The sequence below is a fragment of the Hibiscus syriacus genome, unplaced genomic scaffold (assembly GCF_006381635.1).
Source record: "Hibiscus syriacus cultivar Baekdansim isolate YM2019G1 unplaced genomic scaffold, ASM638163v2 tig00113725_pilon, whole genome shotgun sequence".
NCBI lineage: Eukaryota > Viridiplantae > Streptophyta > Magnoliopsida > Malvales > Malvaceae > Hibiscus > Hibiscus syriacus.
Genome location: NW_024063471.1, coordinates 11,801,454 through 11,823,927, shown reverse-complemented (window position 1 = coordinate 11,823,927; position 22,474 = coordinate 11,801,454). Strand labels below are relative to the sequence as shown.

Genomic DNA, 22,474 nt, shown 5'->3' with positions numbered 1-22,474 from the left:
ACTTGGATTATGGTATCCCAAGTTGTATTATTATGAAGGATGGATGAGTTTCCCTCCTTAAATTATTCTGTCTCTATGTGGACCTGGATTCCTTTACTGATGAAAGCCTGTACTGCAGTTTGAAGCTTTTCTTTTATGATTTTGTCTTGGTTTCTTATAATTGGGCCAGATGGAATAGTTAGCCCATCCTATTTGGCAAAGTGGCGTGCGGTGCATGTATTATCTCTCCCATCCTTAGAAGGATTCATCAACGAATATGAAACTTTAAAGGGAGATAAGTCAAAAACATTAAAAGATGCACTCACGTCATAGTCACCTAGAAGATCAATACGGTATGCCTTGTCATTGATGGGTTCAAGGACTTGGAAAGGTCCACCGCCTCGTGAGTCAAGTTTATATTTCTACTGCTTTGGAAATCTCTTTCTGTATGTGCACCCAATCCAAATCGCATGGTTCAAGTTTGAAAAATTGTTTTCCTTTATTGACTTTATGTTCCATGTCTTCGTATGTTTTCTCCATCCTTTGCTTGGCCTTGGCGTGAAGGTCTTTTACAAAGGTTGTTTTTTTTTGTTTTCCATCCATGCTAGTAATTTGTTCTAGAGGTAAAGGAACAAGATCTAGAGTAGCAAGTAGATTAAATCCATAAACAATCTCGAATGGAGAATAACCTGTAGTGAAATGGATTGATCTGTTGTAAGAAAATTCAAGAAAAGGTAAACAATCTTCCCAATCATATATGATCTTACGTACCAGAGTTCTAAGTAAGGAACCTAGAATTCGATTAATTACCTTTGTCTTTCCATCAGTTTTTTGATAATAAGTTATCGGATAAAGAAGTTTAATACTGTTTTTACCCCACAATACCTTCTAGAAGTGGCTTATGAACTTTGTAACATAATCAGACACAATTGTATGAGGAATTCCATGAAGTCGAACAACTTTCTTAAAGAAAAGGTCGATGATATATGTTGCATCATCGGTTTTGTGACATGGAATAAAATGCGCCATCTTGGAAAACCTGTGAACAATAAAAAATATATTATCTCATCCTCTCTTGGTATGAGGAAAGCCTAGGATTAAATCTATAGATAAATCTATCCAAGAAGGGAAGAAATCAACAAGGGAGTATATAAGCCATTACGATTTACCTTTGATTTGGCTTACTTGTATATGATACATTAAAAATATACCTTTTCTACGATTTTCTACATGTGTGGCCAAAAAAATTGTTCCATTACCATGTTGAGAGTTTTGTTAACTCTGAAGTATCCCATTAGTCCTCTTGCAAGTGCCTCATGGATTAAGAGTTCTTGTAAAGAACCTTGCGAAATGCAAAACCTGTTTAATATAAAAAGGAATCTATCTACAAGATCAAACTTGTTAAAAAGACCTTTTGAACAATGGTTGTAAATATCAGAAAAGTCTGAATTAGAATAGTAAAGTTCTTCAATGTGTACAAATCTCATAATAGTAGCATGCATTTGAGTATTAAGGGTGCACATTCAGGATATTACATCGGTTACTATGTTATCTTTCTCTTGTTTATTGTGAATCACATAAGGGAAAGATTCTATAAATTCAACCCATCCAATATGTCCTTTTCTTAACTTAACTTGACTGTTTAACCACTTAAGTAATTCAAGATCTGTATGTATGACAAACTCTTTAGGAAGAATATAATTTTTCCATATTTCGAGTGCACGAACAACTGCTAGGAGTTCCTTGTCACAGGTAGAGTAGTTGAGTTGTGCTCCTTTCAATTTTTCACTAAAGTAAGTGTTGTTTCTCTTGCGTAAGTATTATGCCTATGCCTATACATGAAGCATCACATTCTAGCTCAAAAGTGTTAGAAAAATTAGGAAGACAAAGAATGAGAGCATAGCAGAACTTACATTTTAGGAGATAGAAGGCTTGTTGTTGACGTTCCCATTCGAAATCAATTGATTTCTCGATTATCTCTTTGAGAGGTACGAAAATGGTGGAGAAGTCTCTAATGATAGAAGACGGTGTGGGTCATTCCTGGATTGCTCTCACTTTTTATTCATCGACATGAATACCCTGTGCACTTAAGATAAAGCCTAGAAAGATAAGCTTGTCACTACAAAACACAGACTTGTCCAGATTGTTTTGATTTACTATTAGGAAATAGATCAATTGGTTGCAATTTGGATTCCTATGAAAAACTTAGATGTGATATGTTAAGGAGGATAAAGATCGGGTTTGATTCTCAGTGAGACGCTATAAATCTAGTTGGGCTTTTCCATAACTTAAAGTTATCTTGGAGCTAATGGAAATGAATGTGGTTAGTCCTGCAAGGATTACATTTCAAATATTGACTTGGAAATATCATTTAACTGAAGAAAAAAAAGTTAGCTGCAAAGGTTGAACATTGTTGACTGTAATTCATGTGCATTAAGAGAGAAAATCTATTTCAATGGTCGATCAAAATTGAGGATAAATAAAGTGATATAAGGAACTTGTACCTTATCAATTGATTGTGGATCTAAGAAGGAAGCAAAACAACCTGCATAAGTGAATGGTTCAAAAGAGATGGTTAAGGGTGGTAAACGTATAGGTGAATAGGTAGGTTATTTAATAAATGAGAGATGGAAGCAGAAGATAATTGATATGGCTATGGGTTTGGTTAATGAAACAATGGGATGGTTGTGAGGATAGTATCTTAAAGAAGACTCAAAGAAGAACCAATGTTATAGAGAGCAAAGACCCAGACTTTATATTGCTTCTTTAAGGGGTGGTATAAAGGACTTTGACCCACTAGTTATAAGAACTAGGAACCAGAAGTATTAAGGGGAAAGGGGTTGACGCCACAAGTATTAAAATACTTGATCAGTCGATAAAAGTCACCAGGACTTAAGAAAGAGAATAATCTCACTTATATTAATCAAAAAAGTCGTCTTACAAATGAAATATGCTTTCCTATTTATAGGAAATGAAGACGCATGGCCGAATGGTTACAAGGGGATTCAACCAGCCTTGTGCCTTCCTATAGAGACATAATTTAATTATAAAATAGAGATTATGGTTCAGTTTAAATGAAGGGTAATAACCCTTGGCCAAATAGCTCTTGTGTCCCTTCATCTTGGCACCTAAATGATATCACACACAAGGCACATGGGGGCTGGTAATACAGCACGCACATGGGTGTTATAGGGAACATTGTAGTGTAGCCTTGTGCATGGAATGATGGTTGCTCGTGTACTCCAAGTTGGGCGTGCATGTGTCTCTTTCCAAGCTAGCTTGAGTGTGGAGCTAGCTAGCAAGCATGGGCTGATTGTGAACAAGCTTCCTAGTCGAGTACTTGTGAGCTCCATAACAACATGTTCAGCTATATTCAGCTACCATTGATATCACTTCTGGCAACTCAACTCTAAATAGTCCAACTAGCTGAGTTTAGCTAGCCTTAAGCTCCTCCAGCTGAATCGAGCTTTCCTTAGTGTTTCATGAGCTTCCATGTACTTTGTTAGCTGTTTGTGAGATTCATATGTCGTCCAAATCATTCACCAAGCTACCTCAACGTGCATCACACTCCAATGTACCTATATATACAAGGAAACAAAGTAAGTCCATGATATTGAGCTGTTATGAGCTAAATCCCTTGCTGCCATGTATGATTATGGTGATGTGAGCTATATTTGAAGGTCATGAGCTAATTATATCATCTCAAAATATGTGTAAGATAATGCATGAAGCTTAAGAGCTAATATGAATCTATATGAACTAATAAAATTATTTATAATGATGATGCCTTGATGTATATATGATAATCATGCATAATATGATTATAAGACTGTCCTAACATTCTTAAATATCAATGTGCATGATGCGTACATACTAAGCATTTATTAACTACAAAACAAGAATTTTTATCATAAAATGTATTATAAAAACATATAGTATATAACTAATATAAAGTAAATTCAATATAAAGATGTTCAAAAGTACTCCCTTTGTAGGTGAAAACGTGCTTGCATCGTTCCCCTTCTTTAGGGTGATATGTCCTCAAATTAAATTCATTCTGTCATTGCAAAGCTTTACGTCTTCTTGATAAAAGATTGCATCATTTGAACGTTTGTGTTCTTCCATTAGGTACCCTTTTATAAGATTTCCCATTAAGCCTTTCTTTGGAATATGATTTACCAATAGGTACCTTTTGGGAGTGATCATCATTAAAGGATATCCCTTTTGGAAGTGACCCTTCACGTGTTTGGTTCTGAAAAGTGAGGAGATAATAAGTTTTAAATGAAGAGTTACTTACCTTTTGGTGATTAAGTCCCTTGGTGAAGAGTTATGACTTTAAATTCCATTCATCGCCACTTTTTGTACGAGATCCTTCATTTTTCAGCAATGAATCATCATGTTGCTTCATGAAGAAATTGGATTTCATGTTTTGTCCTTCTTCACTTTTCATTGGTTGTTTGTCCTTACGCCATGCTTGTACACTCTTTCGCATATGTAATTGATCATGTTGTACCTCTTTTGGCATCAAAGGCATCAAGGTTACCTTGCGTCCATCATGCTTGAAAGTGTATTGATTGTGATAACAATCATGAATGGCCCTTTATTCATACTGCCATAGTCTTCTAAGTAATATGTGGCTAGCATGCATAGGGACAATGTCACAAAGCACCTTGTTCTTGTACCTACCAACTGGAAAAGGAATTAGAACTTGTTTGGTAACATTTTAACTCACCTCCTTCATTGAGCCATTGGAGTTTATATGGAGTGGGATACTTTGATGTTGCCAATCCATGTTTTTCAACCATAAGAGTGCTGGCTATGTTTGTGCAACTTCCTCCATCGATGATCATTGTGCAAACCTTGTCCTTGATATGGCATCTTGTATGGAAGATATTGTTTCTTTGAATATCTTATTGGGATGTTTGTGATTGTAGGAACCTTTTTGAAACAAGCACCTCACCATGGTATGCATTTTCTTCTATTTTTTCGTCTTCTATTATTTTAGGTTCCTCGCCAAAAATAGGCTCATCACAGTCCGATACAATATCTCCATTGTCAATACCATCATGGCATTTCGGTTGGGACATTGACTAGCAACATGTCCTTTCCCAAAACATTTGAAGCATTTGATGTCTCTGGATCTCTCGAAAGTACCGATTTGCTTTTCTTTGCCCTTACTAGATTCACCCACTTGTTTAGTTTTGGGAACTTCTATATGATCCTTTGCTTGTGCTGGAATTGGTTTCCTGAAGGTAATAGGCTCTTTCTTCCATTTGGTGGCCGAACTTGGATTGTTCCTATTGTAGGATTTCCTTTTGAGTTGTCTTTCAATTTTCATGGCCACATGTACCATCTATTCAATCTCTACATAATGCTGAAGTTCAACAAGGTTAGCAATATCAGAATTTAGGCTAGATAAAAACTTTGCCATGGTTGCTTCTCTGTCTTCATCAACATTGGCTCGGATCATGGCTATCTCCATTTCTTTGAAATAATCTTCAACGCTCTTGCTTTATTGTTTCAGATTTTGTAAGTTATGGAAAAGATCTCGGTGATAGTGAGTAGGCACGAACCTTTTCCTCATAATGGCCTTCATTTATTCCCACGAATTGATGGGGCGTTCACCATTTCATCTTCTTGAACTCACCAATTGGTCCCACTAAACTAAGGCATAGTCCACGAATTCCATAGCAGCAAGCCTGACCTTCTTTTGCTCTGTATAATTTTGGCATTCAAAAATGTGTTCGATCTTGATTACCCAATCAAGATAGGCTTCAGGATCAATCCGTCCTTGAAATGGAGGAATGGTCACTTTGATGTTGCTGAAGTTATCATTCTGATTTCAATGAGCATCTCTTCGTGCTAATGATGTTACTTCAGCCTCCTCTTCTTCAAATATTTCTTCTATTCTAGGGTGATTTACTCTTCAGTTGCCTAAGATGTTTCAAATTGATCCATACGATCATGTAAAGGCTCAAATTTTAATTTCAGCAATCTGGCCATTTCATGCATGATTGCTTGAGTTTGCAAATTAGGGGCTTCTCTTTCAGGGGTTCGTTCTGGAATTCGAGACATAGTTAGTGCAATAAGAAAAGAATAAAATGTGTAAAAGATCTTACCAGAATATACTCTCACAAAGCCTCACGAGTCACTCCAAAGAAAACTTGAATGTCACTCAATCTGCTCGTGTTTGCACTCTAGGACTTTAATGGCTTTTACTTGTCCTCTTCTGATCTCACACACGCTCCAGCCTTTTTCCTCTCGATTCTCTTGTCCCAAGTTCTAGAGGACTTTACTCAAGACCGTATCAAGTAAATTTTTACTTGTTTGGCGTCAGCTGCAAATTGGTTAGTAGGAATGGAAAATAAATATAATAAAATGGTGGCTTATAAAATAGAAATAAGAGAATAAAAGGGTTACTTATACAAGTCACTTCATAACCTTCTATCACCACAATTAGTTTTAAAAGGCTTGCTTTAATGGCTTGGTGATGAGAATTATTGATGAGTGGTTCAACTTTCTTTCTTTTTCTTTACTATTCTTCTTTTTTTTAGTGCTGGAATTTTCTTCTTTTGGAGTGCTTTAATTTTTTTCCTAATTTTTCTTGATTTCTTTGACTTTGCACTTCACTTGCACTTCTTTTTGTATTTTTCTTTTTGTTGTTGTACATTGCTTTCTTCCACCAAAGCTCTTTTTACCGCTTGATGTAAGGTACTTGTACGTTATCAATTAATTGTGGATCTAGGAAGGAAGCAAAACAACCTGCATAAGTAAATAGCTCAAAAGATATGGTTAAGGGTGGTAAACGTATAGGTGAATAGGTAGGCTGTTTAATAAATGAGAGATGGAAGTAGAAGATAATTGATATGGCTATGGGTTTGGTTAATGAAACAATGGGATGGTTGTGAGGATAGTATCTTAAAGAAGACTCAAAGAAGAACCAATACTATTGAGAGCAAAGACCCATACTTTATATTGTTTCTTTAAGGGGAACCAGAAGTATCAAGGGGAAACGGGTTGACGCTACAAGTATTAAAATACTTTATAAGTCAATAAAATTCACCAGGACTTAAGAAAGAGAATAATCTCGCTTATATTAATAAAAAAGGTCTGACAAATGAAATATGCTTTCCTATTTATAGGAAATGGAGAGGCGTGGTTGAATTGTTACAAGGGGATTTAGCTAGCCTTGTGCCTTCCTATAGAGACATAATTTAATTACAAAATAGAGATGATGGTTCAGTTTAAATGGAGGGTAATAACCCTTGGCCGAATAGATCTTGTGTCCCTTAATGTTGGTGCCAAATTGGATGGGAGATGATGCTTGGCCGGATAGGAAGAGGGCTCTTCATCTTGGCACCTAAATGATATCATACGCAAGGTACATGGGGGCTGGTCATACGACACGCACATTGGTGTTCTAGGGAACCTTGTGGTGCAGCCTTGTGCAAGGAATGATGGTTGGTCATGTGCTCCAACTTGGGCGTGCATGTGTCTCCTTCCAAGCTAGCTTGAGTATGGAGAAAGCTTCCTAGCCGAGTCCTTATGAGCTCCTTAACAACATGTTTAGCTACATTCACCTACCATTGATATCACTTCTGGCAACTCAGCTGCAAATAGTCCAACTAGCTGAGTTTAGCTAGCCTTAAGCTCCTCCAGCTGAATCATGCTTTTTTTAGTGTTTCATGAGCTGCCATGTACTTTGTGAGCTATTTGTGAGCTACATATGTCATCCGAATCATTCACCAAGCTACCTCAACATGCATCACACTCCAATATACTTATATGTACAGGGAAACAAGGTAAGTCCATGACATTGAGCTGTTATGAGCTAAATACCTTGCTGCCATGTATGATTATGGTGATGTGAGCTATGTTCAAAGGTCATGAGCTAATTATATCATCTCAAAATATGTGTAAGATAATACATGAAGCTTAAGAGCTAATATGAATGCATATGAACTAATGAAATGATTTATAATGATTCTATCTTGATGTATATATGATAATCATGCCTAATATGATTATAAGACTATCCTAACATGCTTAAATATCAATGTGCATGATGTGTTCATACTAAGCATTTAATAACTACATAACAAGAATTCTTATCATAAAATGTATTATAAAAGCATATAATATATAACTAATATAAAGTAAATTCAATATAAAGATGTTCAAGAGTACTCCCTTTGTAGGTGAAAACGTGCTTGCATCATAAAGTCTCAACTAAATTTAGGTAACCAATTATTCATGGGTAAATTTAGGAATTCATGTTTTCAACATGCAATCTTATTATTTGTTACTTATATCAATTGGATCGCTCAATTTTTGTTAGCAGTTCATCAATCATTTCGACTAGGTCCTTGTTTAATTCAACTAATTCAAATTCTAATTCTACTTGGTGGTTATCCAAGGCAATTCAATTGGGTCCTTTTTCCAATTCAATTACTTTAAAATTTCAATTCAATTAGATCTTTATTTTATTCCTTTAATTGAAATCCTCTTCCCCTTAAAAAAGAATCCGTCCTCGAATTCTTACATTGATTAAACAGGTGAGGATAATGCTTTTTCATTGTATCCTCGGGTTCCCCAGTCTTTTATTTAATCTTATGATTTGTCCACAAGACTTTCACCAAATGATCGGTGATATTTTGAAGTTGCTTGACTTCTCTTTTAAGGTTTTGAATTGGTTATTCTTCATAGGATATATCTAGGGATTAATTCAACTTCTTCCGGTTCAAGAATGTGAGTTGGATCTAATCGGTACTTCTGAAGCATTGAGACATGGAAAACATTATGAATCTTGTCTAATTTTTAGGGAGTGATAGTTGATATTGTTCACTCTAGGGAATCACTTGTTTCAATTCCTAACATTAATAAGGATTTTCCTAGTGTGTTTTCATATCTTTTACAGGATTTTTGAGAAGTGTTAGGTGATCCACCTGACAGATTACCACCGGAAAGGGGAAAACAACACCTAACCAATCTAATTCAAGGTTCCATCATACCTCGTCAAACATACAATCTCGAATAACCAAAGAGTTATTTATTAAAATGCTACATCTACGAGACCCTTATTCGTGACGCCATCTTAATGACAAAACATGATTTGAACAATACCACAGGCTTTATAGTTCATTCACAGAGAATCCAAGTAAATGATGAAAAAGTGAAAGCATCACGAGACTAACCCACACCTTCTTTCATCACCAAGAGTTATCAAATGGTGCTAGGTACCCTCCTAACAGGTTACCGCCTGAACTACCTATCAATATGCCATATAAATAAAGAGTCACAATTTATAGGAGTCCAAAGACAGAGGTAAGCAAAACAGAGCAGACGATGCACTACCACGAAGGTTTTGAAATCCATAAATCTCTTCCCAAGACTATTTAATTCATGAACCATACTTTGGAGACTAATGGATTACTTTAACAAACCAGTTGACATGGTTTTTCAACACTCATTCTCCCCACACATGAGTCAAACCATGGAGAGGATATCTAAAGCAATCATAAAGAAAGCCAACAATAGCCAGCGCCATGTTGAATATCAACCTAAACATCTGATTACAATACTTTTATGCAAAAGAGGATTTCAAGACTACAAGAAATCAATTTATACAAAGAATAAACCTCGACTAAAATTCATAAAGACAAATCACATTGATCCTGGTAAATGTTTCACAAGTTTTCCTTTCAACACACCTAATTATCTTTTTCTTGGATTTTCAGATTCGAGGACGAATCCTTTTGAGGACTAAGGGAATGATACATACACTAGAGTCCATAATGATAATACATGCTTCTTTGGACTAATGTTTCTACTTGAACCTATTAGAAGAACAAAATCTCAAATATTCAAAGATTATCTATTCGATAAGCATAATGTGAATGAATCATTAAATGATTATAATGTTTCTCCCTTTAATGTTTTAGATTCGAGGTTGAATATTTTTGAATAAAGGGAGTATGATAAATTCATCACAAAGCTCACATCAAAGGAAGAAGTAATAACTATTCCAAATGATCAAGCCTTGGAAATAAAGACCAGATTAGCAGCAGATTTACGATGACTTTTTGAATGGGATAATGATCTTATTTAGTCAATATGTCTTCGGGATATAATACTACATGTCTCTTAGCTTTTCAACGGCTCTTGAATCACATCAATCCAATAACGGGAACTCAAGATACGTCAATTTTAGTGAAAAAGCACATGCAGAAATTCTTATACGAGATTAATACGTGATTTTATAAATATTACAATTTTTCAATTTTTTTATTGATTATTTGTAATATAATTTAATATAGGATTATACATTATCTTTTAATATTATATTTATTATTTTATTATGAATTAAGGTTGAGTTAAAACATTTATTTTATTAGGAATTAGAGTTAAGACATGTTTAGTTTGTTATTATTTTCTTCATTAGTTATTTAGGTCCTTTAGAACTCATCCCTATATAAAGGAGGCTTCATTCAACTTTTTAAGACATATTGCTTTGATTAACAATACAACGAGAGTTCATTTTACCAAGTGTTGATTGCTTTGTTCCTTCGAAGCTTTTTCTCCTAGAGTTCTTTCAAGTTCTTGTGAGGGAGATTAATCTTCACACTCCAATTTGTCTTTTCAACGTAACTAGGAGGGTTGGTTAGAGTCATATTATCGTGTTTTCCTTTTCATTGCGACTAGGAGGGCTCGATAGAACATTATCCATCTATTTTCACAAATCCTTCCTCACCATAATCACCTTTGTCATCCACCTTTACAAGGGAGATATTTTGATTTCTTAATTATCATACTTTATTTTTAAGTTCTTCATCTTTTGTTTATATTGTTCTAATATTATTCTTTACATTGTTTCCAGCACCTAAAAGAAACCCTAAGAACCCTACTTGTTACCGCCACCTTCCCCTATTCATTCCCCATTGTTCTTCATCGAGTCTAGAGCTTTCTAGGTTTGAGTATTCAACAAGAGTAACGTTCATTAACCCTCCACTGCTTCCCTATCAATATACATCATCTAAGGTCAGAATACATCAATTTTGTGAAAAGTCAATTTTTCTCAAATCGTTCTTTTTCACGTATAGGTGCCTTTATGGGTCATGCCTTTTAACGAGGAGCTGGCAAATGAATTAATACATCAAGGAGAATCAATGGCCATATCATTATCATATCACTCACCTTGTAACATACCATTTCAAAAGAGATGCCATCCAAACATCATGACCTTTCGTGAAAGGTGCTACCATGGAAGGTCACCATTGATGTGACATGTGCATTAAAGTTATTTCAACCAAAAGATGCTTAAATCACGAAGAGGCACGAGGAACACCAAGGAGGCTATTCGGCCAAAGAATGAAGAGTCACCAAGATAGGCGACAATGTGAGCAAACATGTCATTAAACTCCAAGAGTAGGCTACAACATGAACCAACACCTAAGTAACCATTAAATGCATTGTAAAGTCACCTACCCTTACTGAAGCAACATCTAATTATTCGGCCAAACCCCTTGTTAGCCTATAAATAGGCGTTTTCATTTCATTTGTAACACAAAACTTACTTTAATACATTGCTTTGTGAGATTGTTCTCTCTTGCAAGTTCTTTAAGAACTTTATCGATTAAGTAAACTTTTCTAAGTTTGTGATGTCAATCCCATTCATTGATACTTAGAATTCCTAGTTCTCATAAGTAGAGGGCTCAAATCCGACCATACCATCCCTTAAGTAAGTTTATAGAGAACGGGGATAAGTTTTCTATAGCTTTTCTTCATCTTCTTTAGCTTATTTAAGATACTACCTTCATTATTCCATCTTCAATCTCCTTCTCATCTTCACCTTCACCATTTCCATTAATAATTCATTACCATTAAAGCATTACTCAATCATTATCAAAGGCAGATGTCCATCATCACCATTGGAGGCTAAGTTAATCAATAATTAAAGGATAATTCTTTATCAACTTCACTACTTCTGCAACCACATTGATAACCTTTTATTTCCATTCATCTTTTCATTATCATTTCATTTGTTTCCTAATTTCATAACTCCATTATAATTATATCTTCTTTATCTTTGTGCAAATTGCTTATAATTCAAGTATAGCATTTGGTGTCTCTCCTAGATCAGGAAACAACAAGGTTGTCATCTTCTCCATCATTGAATAAGCATGGATAGGCTTACATCATGTGGTAATCAAAGCTTCATTGGTTTGACATTCAAGTGCCAAAGTGCTGCAACAAAAAAAGAAGTAAAACAAAAAAAAAGAAATAGACTCCTACATCAAATAAGGAGTACAAAAAGAAAAGCAAAAAAAATAAGGAATTCAAATCAATTTCCATCAAAAGAAAAGTTGTAATCCACGTTCAAAAGGAAGCACACTACAATCTTCCAACATCAACAACTTGAAGGAGGCATCCTTGTTGTTTTTTGTGAAGGAAGATAGTAAGTGTTGCATCTTACGTTATAAGTCATCTTCAACTTTCTCTCTAAGTCAATCATCATCTTTTTTTCATTACTACTTATTAATCACCTTTTTCTTTCTTTACTTATTTCATCTTTACCATTCCATATTAACCATCTTGTAGTTGACGCACCAAACAAAAGAAACTTGCTCGATCTTGAGTTAGTTCTCTACCCAAGAAGAGATAATTGAGAGGAAAAAGGAAACAAAGAGGGTGAGAATATAAGGGGGGACTAAAAAAGCCAAGAAAAATATCCCCGAGTGCAAACACGAGCTTGAGTGGAGTGAAATCTAAATTTTCTTTCGAGTGACCAAGTGAGCCTTTGTGAGCACGCGTGAAGTTTTCAATTTATTTTATTTATTTCACTAAACATGTCACACGAGTTGCTTGATTTTCCTATAGTTTCAAGACAAGTACTTGTTATTAAAAAGGCTTTAAGCACTTAAACCATAGAGGATGATCAAAGAGAAAACATCTTCCGTACATGTTGTCATGTAAATAAGAAAGTTTGTTTCATGATCATCGATGGAGGAAGTTGTACAAACGTTGCTAGTACTCTTATGGTGGAGAAACTTGGCTTGAAGACATCTAAACATCTGAATCCTTATAAACTTCAATGGCTAAATTATGGAGGAGAAGTGAAAGTCACAAAGCAAGTTGTCATTCTGTTTTCCATTAGTAAATACCGAGACGAAGTTCTCTGTGATGTTGTACCAATGGATGTCAGATATATACTCTTGGGAAGACCATGGGAATTCGATAAACGAGTGATCCATGATAGGTTTACAAACCGATATTCTTTCATCCATAATGACAAAAAGATCATCTTGACTCCATTATCTCCTAGCCAAGTGAATGAACATAAAACTCATATGAAAAGGAGCACTGAAGCAATGAAGGAGTAATGAAGGTGAACATTTTGAAGATAGTTAGAATGAAGGAAATAATTTTGAAATTGAACAAAACGTTGAAATTAAAAATGGTGAGAATCAAAGAGTGGATGAAGAATACATTGGAGTTGAAGATGAGAGAGTTGAAAGGGATGGATTTGGAAATAAAGAGGCGAGCGAATAACATATTTTAACTAAACTTACTCTTTCATCTGTTATTCCTGTTGTTTTGTAAGATAATTCAAGAGATGTATCTTTTTGAGGAGATGATTCAAGAATCATGACTTTTGGAGGACTAAAAGATGTGACCTTAGAAGAACCAATAAGCGAGACTTTTTGTGATCCTCACGACATGTCTCTTGATGTTTCGAAGGTTATACCATTTGAAGTTCCAAAAGAAGCGTCACTTGAAGTGCCAGAGTTGTGTTCGTTGACATTCCAAGTGCACTGCCAATCCTTAAAAGAACTCAGTAGCCAACTCCCATTAAACATCCACCTTGGTTTGATATTTTCATTCATTTTTTTTATAATTTATCATTTTCTAACTGTGATTTAATTTGCAAGAATTAAATTCGTATGCATGGTATTATCCCACCAAATGTTGATGGCAAGATCCTTTGGCATAGTGAGATTGAGTGGTTCATTAAACTCATGCATTTCAAGAGATTTCAAAGGTTAATACTCTTAACAAACTAGTATGATGATTCAAGGAGTGGAGCTGAAGAGTTATATACCATTTTTAAAGAACATGATATGTTGGGTCAAGGAGTGATACAAGAAACAAGATCAATCACCAAAAGACACATTGATACACCAAAGGACGTGGCCTTACCCAAGGATTGAATTGTTAAACTAAGAGATGTGTTGATTCCAAACAACATAACTATTGATGTTCGTAGAGACATGAACAATGAGAGTCTTTTCATCAAGGGAAACCAAGTAAGTGAACCATTCTCATCTTTTAAGGCTAAGTACGAGAAATTACCAAAGGAGGTGTCTTTTGAGGAAGGTTCTTAAGGAAATGTATCTATTAGCATGCAATCATATCTATCCAATGAAAGGCCTAGTACTAAAGAATTTTCTGAAAGAAACCCTCCAAAAGATGTTCAAGAAGACATAAGCTCTTGGGAAGAAGTTTGTGAGTTTGGAAAGTAATGATTGAAGACAAATCGCTTCAAAGAATGAGGGATGATGTGATATGGACCAGCCTACTTCTTTTCTTCTTTGCGTCCTCACCATGGTGGCTTGAGGGAGTCGTCTCTATCCCTTTTATTTGTCTTTTCCTTATTTTACAACTCACAAAGCTACATCATATTACATATATATTAATCTATTCTTTAAACATTATACTATATGTTATAATATATATAACCTATCGTATAGCATATAATATTTACATACATCATTAAATAAAGTACACAAAATATATGTTATATGCACCACATCTTTAAATTATATGATTAAGTACTTAAGTTATATTTTAATATAAGCTTTTTATGTCTTTTGTAGGAACCAACATATACAACAACTTGAGAGAAGAATTTGAGCTTAACTAAGGAGAAGGATCTAGGAAAACTTACATATGATTACTCAAGAGAGCATGACGAACAAATGGTGAAAAGTTGTCTGTTCCCAACTGTTACCAAGTGAGATCATAGCTAGATTGAGCTAAATATTTGAGCTAGAAGAAGACTTCAATTCATATTGGAACCTGAATAGACATAATCTATGGCCAAACGACATTAATTTTGTGAAAATTCATTTTTCTTAAATCTTGCCTTTTCGTGAATTGGTGCCGTTTCAGTTCATGCCTTTTCAGGAGGTGATGTAAAATGAATCAACAAATCAAGGAGCATCAACAACCAGGTAATCATCAACTCAATCACCTTGCAATATACCATTTCATGAAGAGGTTCCATCCAAGCATCACGACCTTTCGTGAAAGGTGTTGCCATTGAAGGTAACCATTTAAGGGAGGCGTGCATTGGTGAAGTTATTTCGGCCAAACGATGCTTAAATCATGAAGAGGCACGAGGAACACCAAGGAGGATATTTGACCAAAGCATGAAGCTCAACAACATGGGCGACAATGTGAACAAACATGTCATTAAACACCAAAAGTGGGTTGCAACATGAACCAACACCTAAGTAACCATTCAATGCATTGTAATGCTTTGTAAAGTTAGCTAGCATCGTTGAAACATCATCTAATTATTCGGCTAAACCCCTTGCTAGCCTATAAATAGGCTTTTACATTTCATTTGTATCACACAACTTACTTTAATACATTGTTTTGTAAGATTATTCTCTCTTGCAAGCTCTTTAAAACTTTATCGATTAAACAAACTTTTCTAAGTTTTTGTCGTCAATTCCTTTCATTGATAATTAGAATTCCTAGTTCTCATAACTAGAGGGTTCAAATCCAGTCGTACCATCCCTTAAGTAAGTTTATAGAGGAAGGGGATAAGCTTTCTATAGCTTTTCTTATTCTTTGGCTTATTTAAGATACTACCTTCATTATTACATCTTCCATCACCTTCTCATATTCACCTTCACCATTTCCATTCAAAATTCATTACCATTAAATCATCCTTCAATCATCATCAAAGGCAGCCATTCATCATCACCATTGGAGGCTAAGTTCATCAACAGTTAAAGGATAATTCTTCATAAACTTCACTACTTCCGCAACCACTTTGATAACCTTTTATTTCCTTTCATCTTTTCATTATCATTTTCTTTCATTCCTAATTTCATAACTCCATTATAATTATATCTTCTTTATCTTTGTGCATATTGCTTATAATTCAAGTGTGGCATTTGGTGTCTCTCCTAGATCGAGAAACAAGGTTGTCATATTCTCGATCATTGAAGAAGTGTGGATAGCCTTACATCAGAAGGATTAGCCACCTTTTATGAAAAATGTTGGGCTATTTTTCTAGAACACTTATTAAAATCCTGAGAAAAGAGGGTTAAACATATATATACTATTGTATATACTATTTGTAGACACATCAAGGACTTCAATGGATGAAGGGGTTAGTTGCGTGTTATGAGTTCACCCTAATCTTAGAAATTTTAAGATTCGTTCACTTATCTAATATATGAATTACTCATCATCACTAGTGCTCAAGCAGCTAATCTCGTTATTTCTATTCTCGTGTTTTAACTTCAATGCTCTTTTTTTACGAAAGAATTCTTTTGCATTAGTGGGGGAATGTTGGTAATCCTCAAATTTAAAAGCATTTTTAATATTGATTTGTTTTCTCTTTATCCAAAATTGAATTAGATATTTACCGAATATTATTTTTGTTTAGTTAGAGCTTTATTACAACATTAATGGTCATCTATTTGCAGATATTATAGCTACTTAACTATAGTCTCTACAATAGTTTAATTATAATTTAATTGCAATTGAATTCTTTTGTTTTTTGCTAGTAATATTAGCCTATATATATCAATGATTTTAAGATATTAGGAGTGAAGAAAATCACTTTTATCTTACGTTCTTCAAAAGCTTTTCTTTTCCCTTTAAAAACTTTATTACATCTGAGTTTAGAGATAAGAGTTTTTACTCTATTTTGGATGATTTGGTAGAAGAGTTTTTACTCTATTTAGGATGATTTGGTGATGTCTTAGCAGGTTTCCTGAGGTTTCCATTAGGTATTTAAAGAGGTAAAAGTTGTGCATCAACTTTTAACAATGAGTTGATTAGAGTTTGGGGTCGATTTCATGCTTGGATCAGTATTGAGGTGAATGGCTTTCCATTCTTGGATGATGGAAGTCATCAATGTTAAATGAGGGATTATGTGATGGTAATAGATTACACTAAGATCATATGGTAAGTAAGTTTTTTGATGAGTGAATTGAATATGCATATGGGATGAGTGGAACTACTTACTTATCTGTGGATGAGTGAAGTATTTGTTGTCCAAATAAGGTTGATCGTGACAACCAATGTGATATGTATTTTGAATTTTGATTTGGAAATGTATGTGTAAAAATTATGTATCTCGTGTAAACTAATCTTGGTGAACATTAATTAATCGATAATTTTTCTTAATGGAACCTTTGGATATGAAAGACATGCATTGGAAAGAAAAATCTATGTTTTAAATATATGTGTGTGAAAGAGATTACAAGTGATAAGGTTGGTCCGTTGAGCCTAGCTCTGAAAAGCCTAAGTGGTAAGGTTGGAGCATTGAGCATAGCTCTGAGTATTATGGTTTTGGACCTAAGTGAGTTCTAAAATAAAATTGAGATGTATGAAGGATGTTGATCCAATGAGTGAGTTGTGTTTTGAACAAAGGCCAATGATCTTAAATTGGAAATAATTGTGTGATGTGTGTGTAGCTTGCCATGACGGAAATAATGTATGAGTGGAAGTGATTACAGTAGTGAATATAATGAAGTTATGCATTTTTAGAATCTAGAATTTGTGAGTATTTATGATATAATGTATGAACATCATGGCATGACATTATGGTATGATTATTAAGGTAAAACATGTGAGTTTTGCTTGTCATTTAGGATGGTTTTCCTTTATCCTTGGTGTGCACATCACTTAGGAATGCTTAGTCATTTACTAGGCTTCTAGTTAGCTCTCATTAACATTTTACAGATAATTAGTTGATGTTTTAGGAGCAAAGAGTGAGCATCCGGTGGTGATCAATTAAAGCTCAATTTTCATAAAGCGTATGTGAGCTTACATTGAGTTTTGAGGCAATGTGGGAACATATGTTGGGGTTAGGTTGAGTATTGAGATATTAGATATGAATCGAACAAATAATATCACTTTTTAATACTTTGGATCCTTGAATAAACATTAGATGTTGATCTTTGATGTTATTATATATGAGTTCTTATTGTTCATGTTACCTAAAATGATCATATGTTTCTATATGTTGTGAGTAAGTGTTTGGTGTGGTTAGAGAAGTCGTAATAAGTGTATGTAATATGCTAGACTCATAAGGATAATTAAATGTCATATAATGCTCAATATGACTAGAAGACTTGTGTGAAAGTTGACCTTTTATTCAATATTTGACTTTAGATGCCTGATTCATGTATGAGATGTTATACGGTCTTGTGAAGCATGCTACATATGTGTTTTGACGTTTTCTAAGTGGTTCAAGTATGTTCACAGACCTTAAGATCGATTGCATGATGATTTAGTAGCTTGTTCTTGCATCCTCGTATAAAATTCTTCACTATTCCATGAAAAGGATCGATGTCTTTGTGCAATGGATCGATCCCTTCCAAAAAGGATTGATTCCTTCCAAAATAGATCGATATCTTGCTACTATTTTTTTTGCAAGGATCGATCCCTTGTGAAGAAGATTGATTCCTTCTCTGTTTTCTCTTTTAAAAATGATAAATTTTGATTCATTAAAAGGTTCTAAGTTTCCCTAAATCTTAATTTGACCCTAAGATGTTTTTGTAAGTCCAAAATGGTCCAAAAAATATGTTACTTTAATTAATACTTGGGCTTAAATTAGAATTGGATAGAACTTGCTTTGTCACCCTTTAATATATTGAATAAAATAATGAGAGTGTCAATTGAATGATTGTTGTTCATATGCCACTTTTGAATTGTTTACATTTTGGTTCTTAGTTGAGCATATTCAGTTAGGTCCCAAAATGATGTCCTATTAACCTGAAAATTTGCATGTTACTAATTAAATAATTGATAGTGAACATTGATACGTTTAATATATGCTTTAAACATTACATTGATGATGACGTAATAAATTATTGTTTTACCCCTATGTTGCAAATTAGCATTTACCTTGCAATGCATGATTTTATGGTTGTTACGAGTATGCTTTCTTGATAATCCATTATTGTGCGTTGTATGTTGTATGTTTATATTATTTGGTTCCCCATAGTACGCATGATTAAGGTTTTATTTGTCTGATTCTCTTCAAAATCTAATGTGCACTAAAAATACACGAGTCATGCTACGTGGTCGGGTATAAGGTGTTACAATAGTCCTTAATTGGGAAAATGTTCATAAAATACCACGTTTGTGGTGTGTAATGGTCGAAAAGGAAAAAGCGATCGATGGTGGGTTTTCAGAAGAAGGGAATAAGTGCCGAGCAACTAGGATTTCGAGAGAAAGGACATGGTTTTGAAAGAAAGGGAAAACTCCTAGTTCGGTCCTTACAAAATTTCAGTTTTCACAAATTTTACCCTTGAACTTGCTATTTAACCATATTTACTCCATAATTTTAAAAGAAAAAAATATCTTCGCTCGAATTGGATTAACTTAATTTTTAACATGTGTCATCATCTTATTGGAGGATTAAATATATTAAATCATTAAATTATTTCAAACTAAAGTGAGGACTAAATTGATATGTTATTCTAATATGAAATATTTATTTAATTCTTCTAAACTAAGACCAAATTTATTTAATATATAACTTTTAGGGACTACAACTATTATTGTATCAAATTATATAATCATCTCCTTTAAGTTAATGATCAAAATTAACGTCGAGGTGCCAAAATAGAATCAAAACGTAATGTTAGATATGATTTTGTTAAATAAATAGTTGAGATACCAAAACAAAAAATACATGAAAAGATGGAGTACCAAATATGTAATTTACCCTAAAAATAATATATCACTACAATATTAAACATTTTAATTTATTGATCATTATCTATATCTAATAATTTTAAAATAAAAATACTTTATTTGTATTCAGGTTCAACTAAAACTTGTCATATGTATATGTGTATATAATAAATGAAAACCCTATCTAGAAATTATATGTTATTTTCTCGCTCATATTATCTTCTCGATAAAAATTCAATAATCCAAAACGCAGTGTTAAGAAGTACCCGAGGAGACATACGGCAAACAAGGGCTGGATTTCAATCGAATGAAAGTCTACAACTTGGTTTTGGCGTTGTACAATGCATCCATGGCCATTTGTTTTTAAAATTTTAAAAACTATAAATAATATTTTTAATCTATAAATAATATTTTTAATAAACGTGACATAAATATTTAATGAATTCACATACGATTTTTTTTAGCCTTTAAATAAAATGCCATTTTATCTAAAGAGTATAATGTATACTAAGAAGATTAAGTATGCTATTTTATGCTTTATATTTAATATTTATGATTTTCTTTTTTAATAATATTTTTTTAACGTTTGAATATGTTTTATCTCCCTAATATCATTTGAGATTTATTTATTAGCTTTGTGAAGTATAAAAGATGAAAAAATTATTAATCAAATTATTATAATTCATATCCAGTTATTTAATATTTTTATCATTATTCATTTTCATACTTTATACTACGTAAAACCTAAAACTAAAATGTGTTACCAGAAGACCAATACTTGTTAATATTTATATTAAAATTATGTTAAAAATTACTGCTATGCGTCAAGAAAATAATGTATCTCATTATTTTTTAAAACATAAAAAATATTTTATTATTAAAAAATTAGTTATTTAAGAATAAAATTAATATAAACATAAAACTGATATTTTTTAATATTAGTTAGTTTAGGGAGATGAAATATTAGATATTTGAATAATATTCAAAATTTAAATCATACAGTTGTGAATTAGAAAACTATGTTAAAAGAATTGTTTGATAATATTTTGATCAATTTAAAGAAATAACATAAAGAAAATATCCTTTTGTTTTCTAAAACTCTTACATCATCTTAATCCTGATAGAAGTTTCGTCATCCCAATTTCATTAAAAACCCAAGGAAAAGAACGCAGAAACAATGACATCCCCTTTTTGGATTTATAAATAGGGTCGGATGGTTTGCCATAAAACATCTCTACATCACTGCAAAGTCTTCACGTGCTCTCAGCTTTCTCTCTCACTCTCCTTTGCTTTCCTTAGCTTAGCTTCTTCTCCTTACATCTGTTGCAATCTCCATTATTTTTTATCTTTTTGGTTTGTTTGCATTGTTTTCTTAGGAAAAAAAGAGAGAAAATCTTATCCCCTGGCCTGACATTGCCAGGCACCTCTTCTTTCGTTTGGTCTCTTTCTTTGAGGGTCGTTTCTTGCTTTAAGAGATATACGTATATGTCTAAGAGTAGTTTTGTTCGTTGGTTGACAGAAAAAGATTTTTTTTATTAACCCAAAAAAAGAAAAAGAAAGTTTAACATTTTTCTGGCATGGAAAACAAAAGGCAAGTGAGTGGTTCTTCTTCATCATTGTTGACGAAAACGGGTAAAGAAAACAAAAGAACACGAGAATTTTACGAGGTTCGGCAATGTGCTTACGTCCTCGGTGCCTAGGCGGCGCTAGAAGTTTTTATTCAATTATATTTTAGGTCTAGGTTACATCTCTATTTATAATAGAAAACCCTGGTACATAATTACAAAATCAACCCTGTACCGTACCGCGGGGGCTGCGCCCCCACACCCCCAACCCACATAATTCGTAACCCCACAACGAGACTTTTTATGAGCCATACATAACAATCATCATCTTTGGATCATCTCTTTGGTCCAAAGAACTCTCCTTCATCATCATCATCTTCATCATCTTTGGATCATCTCTTTGGTCCAAAGAACTCTCCTTCATCATCATCTTCAACTGGGCAATTTTCCTAATTTTCCGTCCGCCATCAGTGGTAAAAAACTTGTTTATAAACCCATTTTGCTCTTCATTTCCTATCCATAAATAATTCAACTTTGTTGGTTCTGACGAAACAAAATGAAATTCCCTTTTACGCTTTAGTCAAAAATTTTCTTGCAAATGTGTGAAAACACGACGCTGGGAGATAATATTTTGATTGAAAGTCATTAAGTAGTTGATATATATAGGAGAAAGTTTGTTTAACACTACACTATTTAGAGTATGTATGTATATATATATATATATATATATATATATATATATACATGGACTTTTATATATTTCAAGTGAACGATTCTTTAAAAGTTGCAAAGAGGTGCTTGGCTATATTCACTTCGTGGATAAATGCTAGCCAGTGGAGTTACTGGTCCATTTTTCTTGGAATATTTAAAATTTGCAGTGTTTTGTTAATGAAAATGAAGGAATATGGGATAAAAGTTTATATGTATATTGCAATACTAGCAAGTTTTAGTGCATGGTTAATGATCACATTCTACATTCTGTT

General features: G+C 33.6%; 1 long non-coding RNA gene across 1 annotated transcript; it reads left to right on the top strand.

Moving 5' to 3' along the window:
* The first annotated feature begins 1,200 nt into the window (after nucleotides 1-1,200).
* Nucleotides 1,201-22,444, top strand: LOC120187454. The gene is made up of 3 exons (XR_005522290.1): nucleotides 1,201-1,211; nucleotides 13,107-13,109; nucleotides 22,286-22,444. It is a non-coding gene; the product is annotated as an uncharacterized LOC120187454 (long non-coding RNA).
* Nucleotides 22,445-22,474: the final 30 nt, after the last annotated feature.